Source organism: Camelina sativa, chromosome 10, assembly GCF_030686135.1.
Source record: "Camelina sativa cultivar CO46 ecotype springtype chromosome 10, ASM3068613v1".
In the NCBI taxonomy this organism is placed as follows: domain Eukaryota; kingdom Viridiplantae; phylum Streptophyta; class Magnoliopsida; order Brassicales; family Brassicaceae; genus Camelina; species Camelina sativa.
In genome coordinates this window covers 23,656,935-23,668,586 of record NC_141889.1, presented here as the reverse complement: position 1 = coordinate 23,668,586, position 11,652 = coordinate 23,656,935, and the positions used below count along the sequence as shown (strand labels likewise).

Genomic DNA, 11,652 nt, shown 5'->3' with positions numbered 1-11,652 from the left:
GTGCTACGTACGTACTTACAGTAATTTATAGATTGATCGAAACCCGTGAAAGACTCATAAATACGCCCAAGTGTTTTAATCCATGTGCCACGTTGTGTGAAAAGTAATACTATAAGCCACGTGAAGTCTTTCGAATTTGGTTTTTTTTTTTTGCTTGTACAAGGGCCAAGGGGTCCAGTGTGACGGTTATTTTACGAAGATGAGTCATCATCCTGTGTCGTATTACGAATTCGCCATAATAATTCTTCTTCGTTTCCCCTAAACCAAGGTAATTTGCAATGATATTGATGGTGAAATTTGTACGTTATAGTAGTGTAGCCGTGAATGGTAGTTTGCTTGGTCGTTGAATCCTAATCGCACGGTTGAAAACATGCATATGTACAAACTTGTTTAACGTGTTTGAAAATAATCGCAGAATGTTTAACGTAATTTGGCGTAAATCAGGTTTGTCATGACGATTTACAGATACAATTTTGTTTTCATAAAATAAAAACATCAAGGTCTAATGAATTATGTTATCAAGCAAGTTGTATTGTATATATATATACGCATATATATAAGTGATACATAAACAATTATGTTTATTATGTTACAGTATAGAGAACACCACACAACAAATAACACACTTGGAATGCGCCAAACAAACGCTTTAATCAATCTTATATAAAAACTCTCGTTTCTTACATGACTTGAAACTAGGCTCACTCTCCTATTTATCTAACACACAACCTTGAAGGTTTACAATTCTCACAACTTTTATCCCACGAGTGCTAACTCTTTTTGCTGTTGCCCTCGTCTACTTATACCCGCACAAATGATTTCTAACCTAAATCTTTGTGCATCCTAACTAAAAGGAAATATTCCTTATCCCTAAGAATATATCCTTCCTTATCTCTTCTAACCAAATATACTCTCAATATCTTCGAGTATATCTTGATCTCTTCTTCCTTCCTTCTCACGCATCTTGTCACGGCGTCTCACAATCTTTCTCCACATCAGCACTTCACGCCACATCAGCATATCGACCTCTGAGACACTTCACAACCTCCTGTTATCTTCGGAGCTCTGACGTACTTTCAATCTCCCCCTTTTTGACTGAACTTGTCAAACAAGCACCCATTGCATTTAACCTAACAAAACAACCAGCAACAGCCAAAAGCGACACAACTGTGCCAACAGTGCATCACATCTCTAAAGCAACAAACAGTTAAACGATCAACGGATAATCATTAAGACCAATCAAATTATATGACAAATCCAAAACAAGTCTTAAAATCTAGTTAACCAGAGACATAAAACAAGTCTGAAAAAAAATAAAACTACAGAGAGCAAAAGCAAAAACAGCTAAAAGGGCTCCCCCACAGCTCAAACTCCCCCTCAAGCTTCAGAATCAGACTCATCTCCTCCTGCTTGTTTGGCACGGATTAGTCAAAAATACCAATAAAAATAAGCCTAGGAAAATTTAGATGGATGAAACGCTAGGCCTAGGGAAATTCTCAGGAAATCATGGAAAATTAGATCAATTAATTAAGTAAGCAGGATTCAACAATTAAGCACCGTTCTTGAACTCTAAACAAAATTATAAAATAAATCAGTTCTCACTGCAAATATTATCTAAATTTAAAACCAGAAAATCTAAATCTCTTTGTAAAATTCTAGGTTAAAAATCAGCAATAAAATCGAGTGTAGATAAGTTCACAAAATTATTAAATCAAATCTCTTTGCAACAAGTAATTTTGCTCACCAAAGAGTTTTGTCAGAAAAATCAATTATATTCTCAATTAATAATCCTAAGATCTATATCCAGATGACTAATCAAAGATCTAGCATTAAGAACAACCTATGATGAAGAACAAGAAAGATAATGAATCCAAACAATTAATCAATCTAACAATCCATGAAATCCCTAATGAGAAACCCTAAACCTAACAAGCAGATCTACTCAGACATAATTGTAAGAGCACAAATCATGAATAAAATAGATAGCATTAAGAGATTAACGGAAAAAGAAAAGGAGTTATGGATCAGGGAAAAATAAAGCTTAGGCCTAAACAATGACCATAAAAGTCCTATATATATTCCTAAAACACGTCCAGGAACTAATGATGCAAATATGGAAAACTTTTGATTTCTCTTCTTTGGCGATCGACACTATCAATTGCATCGGTCGATGCACTCTCTGAATTTGTCTCCCAACTTTGCAGCTTCAGCCTCAATGCTTGAATGTATTCCAAATCCTCCTATTTAGCTCCATTATGCTCCCATCCATGCTAAATCCTATAAAACCTGTAAAGACTCTTAAAGACTCTAAAAACACCAAAAATACTCTATAGATAAGACTTATATCATGGCTAAAAACACCTAAAACCCATGATATCTCAATTCCCCCACACTTAGCTTTTGCTTGCCATCGAGCAAATCAAGAACTTAATATGTGGAAAAGGTTTGAAAACGCGTAAACTCCTTTTCTTCTTAAAGTATTGCTTAGCAGATAAATCCAAATCGAACCACCTTGTACTTCTCCGTTGACATTCGTAGCATCCCAAATTCAAACCAAATTCCACTACTTTCTCCATTAAGCCTTCATTGGTGAGTCTCATCAATTTGATCAATGTCAAGAACCTTCTAGAATCATTCCCGTACTATACCATAACAAGCAAGATATAACCTTGTAAACATGTGGTACTCTTTGTCTCCCCCATACTTAGTCTATTTAATCTTCCTTTGAGATTTGCTTCATTTTTTAGCTATTTTTTTCTTTTTATAAAAGGTGTAGGCGAATAATAGGGTCATCGGTAATTTACCTACCCCTCGCTTCCAAGCTTTGTGTGATCATTTGAGTCAAGAGTAGAATAATGAGGTCACTGGTAATTTACCTCCCTCTCTAAACTGATCAAAATCATCTCATCTTTTATTCTCTCTTTTTTTTTTTCTTAAGCAAAGCTCTCAGGAAAAATATTTTAAACTTAAACAAAGGAGAGGAGTACCAATTTTTTCTGAAATCCTACTTGTCAGGTATGAACAAGGAGTCAAGCTCTATGAACATCAATCTCTTTGATGAGGTAAAAAGAAAAGCGCAGAAATTACCTCAGGCTTTTGTGGATTCTGTTGGATACTAAAAAGAAAAATCACAGTCCCCAACAAATTTTGACTCAATAATACAATTTTTTTTCGACTGACTCTCAAAAACATAAACGTAGTTAGTAACTGGCTCCCCCAGACTTAAACAACACTGCCCCCAATGTTATCAAGTAAGAGATTGGCGAATAAAATAAAAGTAAAAATAAAAATAAAAATAAATCAAAAAAAAAAGGAAAAAGAAAAAACCTACCAGTGGGTTGCCTCCCAATAAGCGCTTGTTATCAGTCATTAGCTTGACTGTGTCGGATTTCAGGTATTTGGTGGATCGGAACATGGCAATGAATGCCTTTCAGAAGAATGTCTCATCATCCATGGGGGGGGTATAAGCTTTAGTTGGATGAGGTGTGCCAAGAATGTGAGGAGCATGACCAGGGTGGGACAGAGGTATGGGTGACATTCTTTTATGTCCTGCAAAATCATCAATAGAAGAAACAAGTGCTCTACGATAATCTCATGGCTTGGTTAACTGCAAAACAGTTTTTGTACCTTTGAAATTCTTATTGATGAATGGAGAAGGTTGGGGTGAAGAAGATGCATACCTTGGCCTTACCTGTGGGTTCTTGACTGTGGAATGATGAGATTTCAACTTTACAACTGGTCTAGGACTTGCAGCTAAGGAATCAACTCGAGAATCTTCGGTTTTAGACAAGTCTAAGTCGACTCGTGGAGGTGTGTCGATCGATGCAACAGCTGTATTGATCGATGCAACAGCTGCATCGATCGATGCTAGGCCTGCAACTCTTTTTTCTTTAACGATTCTACAACTAACCTCAGCAATCCGTGTTTCAAATACAAAAACGCCATCTACCAGCGACTTGTCATGGATCAGAACCTCATCATGATCTCTAGTACTAATTAGATGATCTCCACTCCAATCTTCAAGCTTAACAGTTTGCTTACTCACTTCCTCAATAGGCTTTAACTCTTTGACATACCCAGCAGTAATGTCTCCAAGAAGCTCAATGATCAGATCATCATCAGAAGGAATTTCCACAGAAAATGTCTGACCATCAATAGTGGGAGCTCTTTTCAGCTTGTCCATCTCAAAGTTCATGACCAAATCATCCACATTCATAGATATATGTCCCTTCTTTACATCTATGATAGCACCAGCTGTAGCCAAGAATGAGCGTCCTAAGATGAGAGGTTCACTAGGGTCTTTTTCATATTCCAACACTACAAAATCAGTGGGAATCATGCAATCTCCAATCTGAATCGGAACATCTTCTAAGACACCTTCAGGAATCCTTCTAGATCGATCAGCTAAGATAAGAGAGATCTTAGTTGGCTTGAAATCTGTCATCCCAAGTCTCACAGCAACAGAATGTGGCATTAAATTGATACTAGAACCGAGATCACAAAGTGAGTGAGCAAACCTTCCTGCAGAGATAGAGCAATCAAGTACAAAGCTTCCAGGATCTGGTAATTTCTCTGCAATTCTACTCTGAATCACTGCACTCACTTTCTCAGATACAACAACTTTCTCTTTCCGCTCCTTCTTCCTTTGTGGGGGCTGATTCAACAAGATTGAGCTGACATCCTTGGTTAGCAAAGCTCCTTCCTCAGGACTTAAACCATTAATGACCATCCTCTTCACATATCGCTTAATCCCAGGAGAAAAATTGACTGCATCTATCAAAGGCATCTCAATCATTACCTTGTCCATCATAGCCTTGCATCTAGCTTCCTCAAACTCCTACTTAGACCTCCTAGGCTTAGGAAAAGGGACCTTGGGCTTATAAGCTTGTTCTGTAGCGATTGATGGAACTGGAAGAGAAACCGAAGCTGTTCGTGGGGGTGTCGATCGTTGATGATATGGTGTCGATAGACGCTTGATTTAGTTTGCATCGATCGATGCGCTTGTGTAGTGTCGATCGATGCTGGATCGACTAACATATCTTTGTCTCCTTCCTTCACCAAAATTGCATTACAAGTATGCTTGGGGTTCGACTTTGTTCTTCTAGAAAGAAGTTCATCTTGTCTTTTAACAAACCCAGCTGTCTGAATCACTTGATTCTCCAGCTTCTTGACATGAGTGTTTAATGCATCAAACTTCACAGTCAGCTCAGTGTATACATAATCAATCTTCCCATTGAAGTCTACTGTTAACTTCTGTTGACCTTCCAAAATCTGTCCAATCATTGATTCCATCTTGCTCTCTGAATTGGGTGGAGGGAGGGGTTGGTAAGAAGAAGAACCATAGTTCCTAGTGAAGTTGTTGCTTGGATTTTCTGTGAATGAATTCTTCTGACCAAATCTCTGATTTTGATACCCAGCTCCTTACACAAAGTTGACATCTTCTTTTGTAGTCTCTAGCTTTGGCTCAAAAGTCTCAACATCTTCAGCAAAATGAATTGACTTCTTCCCAACTAGAAGGTTGTGCACTGTATCCAACTTAGCATTTACTGCAGCAAACTAATTTGAATCATGGCCTTCATGTGCTCTTTTCCGCTCTAGGTCTGCATTCTTAGTACTGTTGCTTGAGGCTAGCCTTTCTATCAACTGTTCAGCTTCACTAGCAGCATTCAAAGCCATCTGATACCTCCAATCAATACCACTAAAAAAGATACTAATCAACTGCACCTCCGAGAACCCATGATGCGGACAGTCTCTCTGGTATGCTTTGAACCTCACCCATGCAGTTTTGTAAGATTCAGCTGACCCTTGTCAAAATGTGGAGAGCTTAATCCTCAGCTCATCGGACATCGCGTAGTTGAGGAATGCCACCTTGATATCATTCCAGGTCTTCAAAGATCCTGGTTTCAGCTGCCTTAGCCAATGAGATGCTTCCTCATCAATAGAGTAAGGGAAAAGCTTGCAGTAGAGATAGTTCTCAATGACTCCATTCGCCTTGATGCTTGTGACTATGTCCTCAAGGTGCTCAATTGGTTCTAGAGGCTTCTCATGTGGCAAGTTTTAGAATGGTCTTTGTCCAACAAGAGCAAAGTAGGCAAGCTTCAACTCAAAATCATTCCTTGGGAATGGAGGAGGGACAATTGCTGAATGGTTCTCATAGAACAAGTTTGGTTTGTTGAAGTCCGCAAGAGTCTTAACAAGCTCTTCATTGTTATACCGTCGCCTCTGAACATTCTCCGCATCGGCTCTGGCATTGCATCGATTGACGCTAACGTTGCATCGGTCGATGCCCTCCTGGTTGCGTCGACCGATGCCATCGTTGTGTCGGTCGACGCAACGTGCATTCTCATAGGCCATGACGAGTTCTTCCTGAATAAATCGTCCTTCAGCATCAAGTTTCTGGCCTTGCTCGTTGCGCACATTACCCTCTTGATCCTTCAAAACTCCAGCCTCATCCGGTCTTAATATGATTGGATTGACCATCTTTGCTGACTTGGCTGCTTTCTTGTTGTCACACTCTAGTTGTCCTAACTCTTGGTTTCTAAGCTTCACAACTGGACCAGTAGGATTTTTCCTGGTGCTAGGTTTAGGCATGTACCTGAAATATACAAGAGAAAATAAACAAAAGCGTGTGAGTAAAATAGAAAAATAAAAAAAATTTAGACAAAATCAAAGACTTTAATCTAATGGTGAATCAAAAGAGTCCCCGGCAACGGCACCAAAATTTGATATGCTCAAATTTATCCTAGAGCTAGTCTCTCAAATTAAGAGATCAATTTTAGTACTTAGGAATCAAATCCACAAAGACTCTAGATTCACACAATAGATTTAATAATCTTTTCATTATGCTAAATAAAAATATTGTCATTAAATTGCAAGATTAAACAGAAAATAAAAGAGTTGTAACATTTAGATTGATGAAACGATAGGCCTAGGAAAATTTTCAGGAAATCATGGAAAATTAGATCAATTAACTAAGTAAGCAGGATTCAACAATTAAGCACCGTTCTTGAACTCTAAACACAATTGTAAAATAAATCAGTTCTCACTGCAAATATTATCTAAATTTAAAACCAGAAAATCCAAATCTCTTTGTAAAATTCTAGGTTAAAAATGAGCAATAAAATCAAGTTTAGATAAGTTCACAAAATTACTAAATCAAATCTCTTTGCAAGAAGTAATTTTGCTCACCAAAGATATTTGTCACGAAAATCAATTATATTCTCATATCAATTAATAATCCTAAGATCTAAATCCAGATTACTAATCAAAGATCTAGCATTAAGAACAACATATGGTGAAGAACAAGAAAGATAATGAATCCAAACAATAAATCAATCTAACAATCCATGAAATCCCTAATGAGAAACCCTAAACCTAACAAGCAGATCTACTCAGACATAACTATAAGAACACAAACCATGAATAAAATAGATATCATTAAGAGATTAAAGGAAGAAGAAAAGGAGTTATGAATCTTCTCTGAAGGAGTCTTGATTCTTCTCTCCAAAAGCTCTCTAAAAGCTCTTAGGGTTCTCTCTCAAAAGCTGCAGGGAAAAATAAAGGTTCGGTCTAAACAATGACCATAAAAATCCTATATATATTCCTAAAACATGTCCAGGGACTAATGATGCAAATATGGAAAACTTCCGATTTCTCTTCTTTGGCTATGCATCGATCGACACTATCAATTGCATCGGTCGATGCACTCTCTGAATTTGTCTCCCAACTTTGCAGCTTCAGCCTCAATGCTTGAATGTATTCCAAATCCTCCTATTTAGCTCCATTATGCTCCCATCCATGCTAAATCCTATAAAACCTGTAAAGATTCACAAAGACTCTAAAAGCACCAAAAAGACTCTATAGATAAGACTTATATCATGGCTAAAACCACATAAAAATTACGATATATCAATTTCCCCAGAGTTAGATTTTGCTTGCCCTAAAGCAAATCAAGAACTTAATCTGTGGAAAAGGTTTGAAAACGCGGAAACACCTTTTCTTCTTGAAGTATTGCTTAGCAGCAGATAAATCCAAATCGAACCACCATGTACTTTGCTGTTGACATTCGTAGCATCCCAAATTCAAACCAAATTCCACTACTTCCTCCATTAAGCCTTCATCAGTGGATCTCATCAATTTGATCAATGCCAAGAACCTTCTAGACTCATTTTGTACTATACCATAACAAGCAAGATATAATCTTGTACAACATTTGGTACTCTTTCTCTCCCCCAGAATTATTATATTTAATCTTCCTCTGAGCTTTGCTTCATTTTTTATTATTTTTTTCGTTTTATCAAAGGTGTAGGCGAATAATGGGGTCATTGGTAATTTACCTACCCCTTGCTTCCAAGCTTTGTGTGATCATTTGACTCAAGAGTAGAATAATGAGGTCACTAGTAATTTACTTCCCTTTCTAAACTGATAAAAATCATCTCATATTTTATTCTCTCTTTTTTCTTTTTTTTTGTTTTCTTAAACAAAACTCTCAGGAAAAATCTTTTAAACTTAAACAAAGGAGAGGAGTACATATTTTTTCTGAAATCTTACTTGTTAGGTATGAACAAGGATTCAAGCTCTATGAACATCAATCTCCTTGATGAGGTAAAAAGAAAAGCGCATAAATTACCTCAGGGTTTTGTGGATTCTGTTGGAAATTTGGATGTCTCTGGTTTACTGGTCAACCATTGGATTTTTCATTAGTCGGATTGTGGATTCAATCTGCAACATTAATCAACCAAGGCAGTATACTAAAAAGAAAAATCACAGTCCCCAACAAATTTTGACTCAATAAAACAATTTTTTTTTCGACTGACTCTCAAAAACAAAAACGTAGTTAGTAACTGCCTCCCCCCGACTTAAAAAACACTGTCCCCAGTGTTATCAAGTAAGAGATTGACGAATAAAATAAAAATAAAAATAAACCTACCAGTGGATTGCCCAGATCGAGAAAACACACGTGAGAAGTAACATTTTTTTTTTAAATTTTATTATTTTTTATATTTTTATTAAAAAAAACTAAACAGAACAAGAAACTGAACATACCTTTGCTGTGTCAACCACTTGTTCAGAACCTTTGCCAGAAGATATCAAAACCTCTTGAATTGTTGAAGATCAGGGACTTGCTGCATGTGGGTAGTCTTTCACACTGTCATGCCTTTAGTTTGCAGTCCATCCCAACATGTTAAGGCAGCTGGAGATTCTCTCTTTTGAAGAGCACATATATATTTGTTTTTTTTTTTTTATATATATATTCCACTCAGCCTTCTGCTAGCTGTTTCACCATCTTGAACATCAGTGACATCACTTGAGTTTGTCAATCACTGATTCCAGACTTGTGATCCAATTAGAACATTATTCCTGAAGATGTATGTGCATGTCTCTTCACAGCTCTCTGACCTCCTTAAATCATGACAACATTTAATAGGATGGACAAACCTGCATGACATGTAGCTATTTACCACAGTTGCTTTCAGAGTGCTGATCTTCTATATATTCTAGGATTTCCATGATCTGTCCTAGCTCACGTTCCTGTCTCAGATCAACACAGATTAGGCAAACAGGTTAGAATTCACAGACACCAATGGACTTCCTTAGATTCACAAATCTGTTGAAATCCAGAGGCTTGGTAAATAAACCAGCTAACTGCAAATCAGTGCTCACATGATCAATCTCAATCTGTTTCGCCTCAACTAGTTCACGAACAAAGTGGTGTCTAATATCAATGTGTTTGGTTCGCGAATGTTGAACATAATTCTTTGAAATATTTGTTACACTCAAATTATCACCATGAATTAGAAGAGTATCAGAATCCATACCATAGTCAGAGGCCATTTGACGCATCCAAAGGAGTTGTGTGCAACAGCTTCCTAACGCAATGTATTCATCCTCAGCGGTTGATAGAGAAACATTGTTTTGCTTGTTGTTGTGACATGATATCAGGTTGTTGCCCATGAAGAAGCATCCTCCACTTGCACTACGACGATCATCCACAGATCCTGCCCAATCAACATCACAATACCCAATCAGACTGGTGTTGGTATCTTTGGTATAGAAAATAGCAAAGTCCAATGTTCCTTTGATGTACTTGATGATCTTCTTTACAGCTGGTAAATGTGACATCTTGGGCTGGACTTGATAGCGTGCACATATCCCTACTGACAGACATATGTCTGGACGGCTAGCTGTCAAATACAGCAGGCTCCCAATCATCCCTCTATATAATCTCTAATCTACATCATCTCCTTCTTCATCCTTTGATAGTTTGTCATTTGTGCCCATAGCGCTGCACTAACTCCTTAGTATTGGTTCTCTGAGATACAAAAATCCCATCAGCTGATTGTTCAACTTGCAATCCTAGAAAATATCTTAGCTCTCCCACCATACTCATTTCAAACTCCTGATACATGCTTTCCACAAACTGTTTTACCAGAGGTTGACAGGTGGAACCAAAGACAATGTCATCTACATAGATCTGAACAAACATCAGTTCGTTGTTGCTGTTAAGAACAAATAACGTTTTGTCAACACTTCCTCGACTGTATCCCTGGTCCATGAGAAAAGTAGTCAGCCTCTCATACCATGCTCTCGGTGCCTGTTTTAGACCATACAAGGCTTTCTTCAGACGGTAAACATGTTCAGGATGTTGTGAGTTCTCAAAGCCTTTTTGTCAACATAAACCTCCTCTTGTTGTATTCCGTTTAGGAAGGCACTTTTAACATCCATCTGATGCAAGGTAAACTTAAGAGCGCACGCCATACCCAACATAAATCTGATTGATTCCAACCTTGCTACCAGATCAAAAGTTTCATCAAAGTCAATTCCCTCGATTTGAGAGTAACCTTGAGCTACCAACCTTGCTTTGTTCCTCACAATGTAGACACTAGCATCACTCTTATTCTTGAATATCCACTTCGTTCCTACTACATTGACGTCAGTAGAACGCTGAGTGAGTTCCCATACATCACTCCGTTCAAATTGTTCCAGCTCATCTTGCATAGCAGCAACCCAGAACTCATCACGAAGCGCCTCCTTGTGATTCTTCGGCTCGATAGAGGAAACAAAACACGGAAATTGAACTAAGTCAGAGTCCTGAGAGACCGACTTCGGAACTACAGCCTTTTGTTTCTTTCCTGGCAGCTGAAAAAAATCAATATGCTTTCCTCTGGTAACTCAACCCCCCCCCCTGAATCGCACCTATAACATCAGTTTAGGAGTGATTCCGATGAACCTGAGAAGAGACAGGGACTGAATCCAGAGATGACACAGACCTGTCAGAGACAACACGAATAGAAGATTATGGCACAAACTTCTCATCATCAGTAACCAGGTCCTTGTCGGAGACGACATGCACCAATGCGACTCGTAGAAATGAATTTTCGTCAAACACGACATTGACAGTCTCCTAAACAGATCGCATGCGTTTATTGTAAACACGAAAGGCAATGCTATGTCCAGAATAGCCCAGAAAGATGCCTTCATTGCTCTTGGAGTCAAATTTACCCAACTGATCTTTATCATTCAGAATATAGCAGAGACATATAAACAATGGAAGTAATGCACGGTTGGAGACTTCCCTTTCCATAGCTCATAGGGAGTCTTGTTGGTCCCGGGGCGAACATACACATGATTGATGATATAACATGCTGTGTT

The 11,652-nt window shown here is 37.9% G+C and overlaps 1 non-coding gene and 1 pseudogene across 1 annotated transcript; one reads left to right on the top strand and one right to left on the bottom strand.

Annotated features, from left to right (window-relative positions):
• Window positions 1–5,731: 5,731 nt before the first annotated feature.
• Window positions 5,732–5,838, top strand: LOC147937249 (small nucleolar RNA R71). Its single transcript, XR_015569803.1, has one exon. It is a non-coding gene; the product is annotated as a small nucleolar RNA R71 (small nucleolar RNA).
• Window positions 5,839–9,453: 3,615 nt separating this feature from the next.
• LOC147937248 (secreted RxLR effector protein 161 pseudogene) lies at window positions 9,454–10,212 on the bottom strand (annotated as a pseudogene).
• Window positions 10,213–11,652: the final 1,440 nt, after the last annotated feature.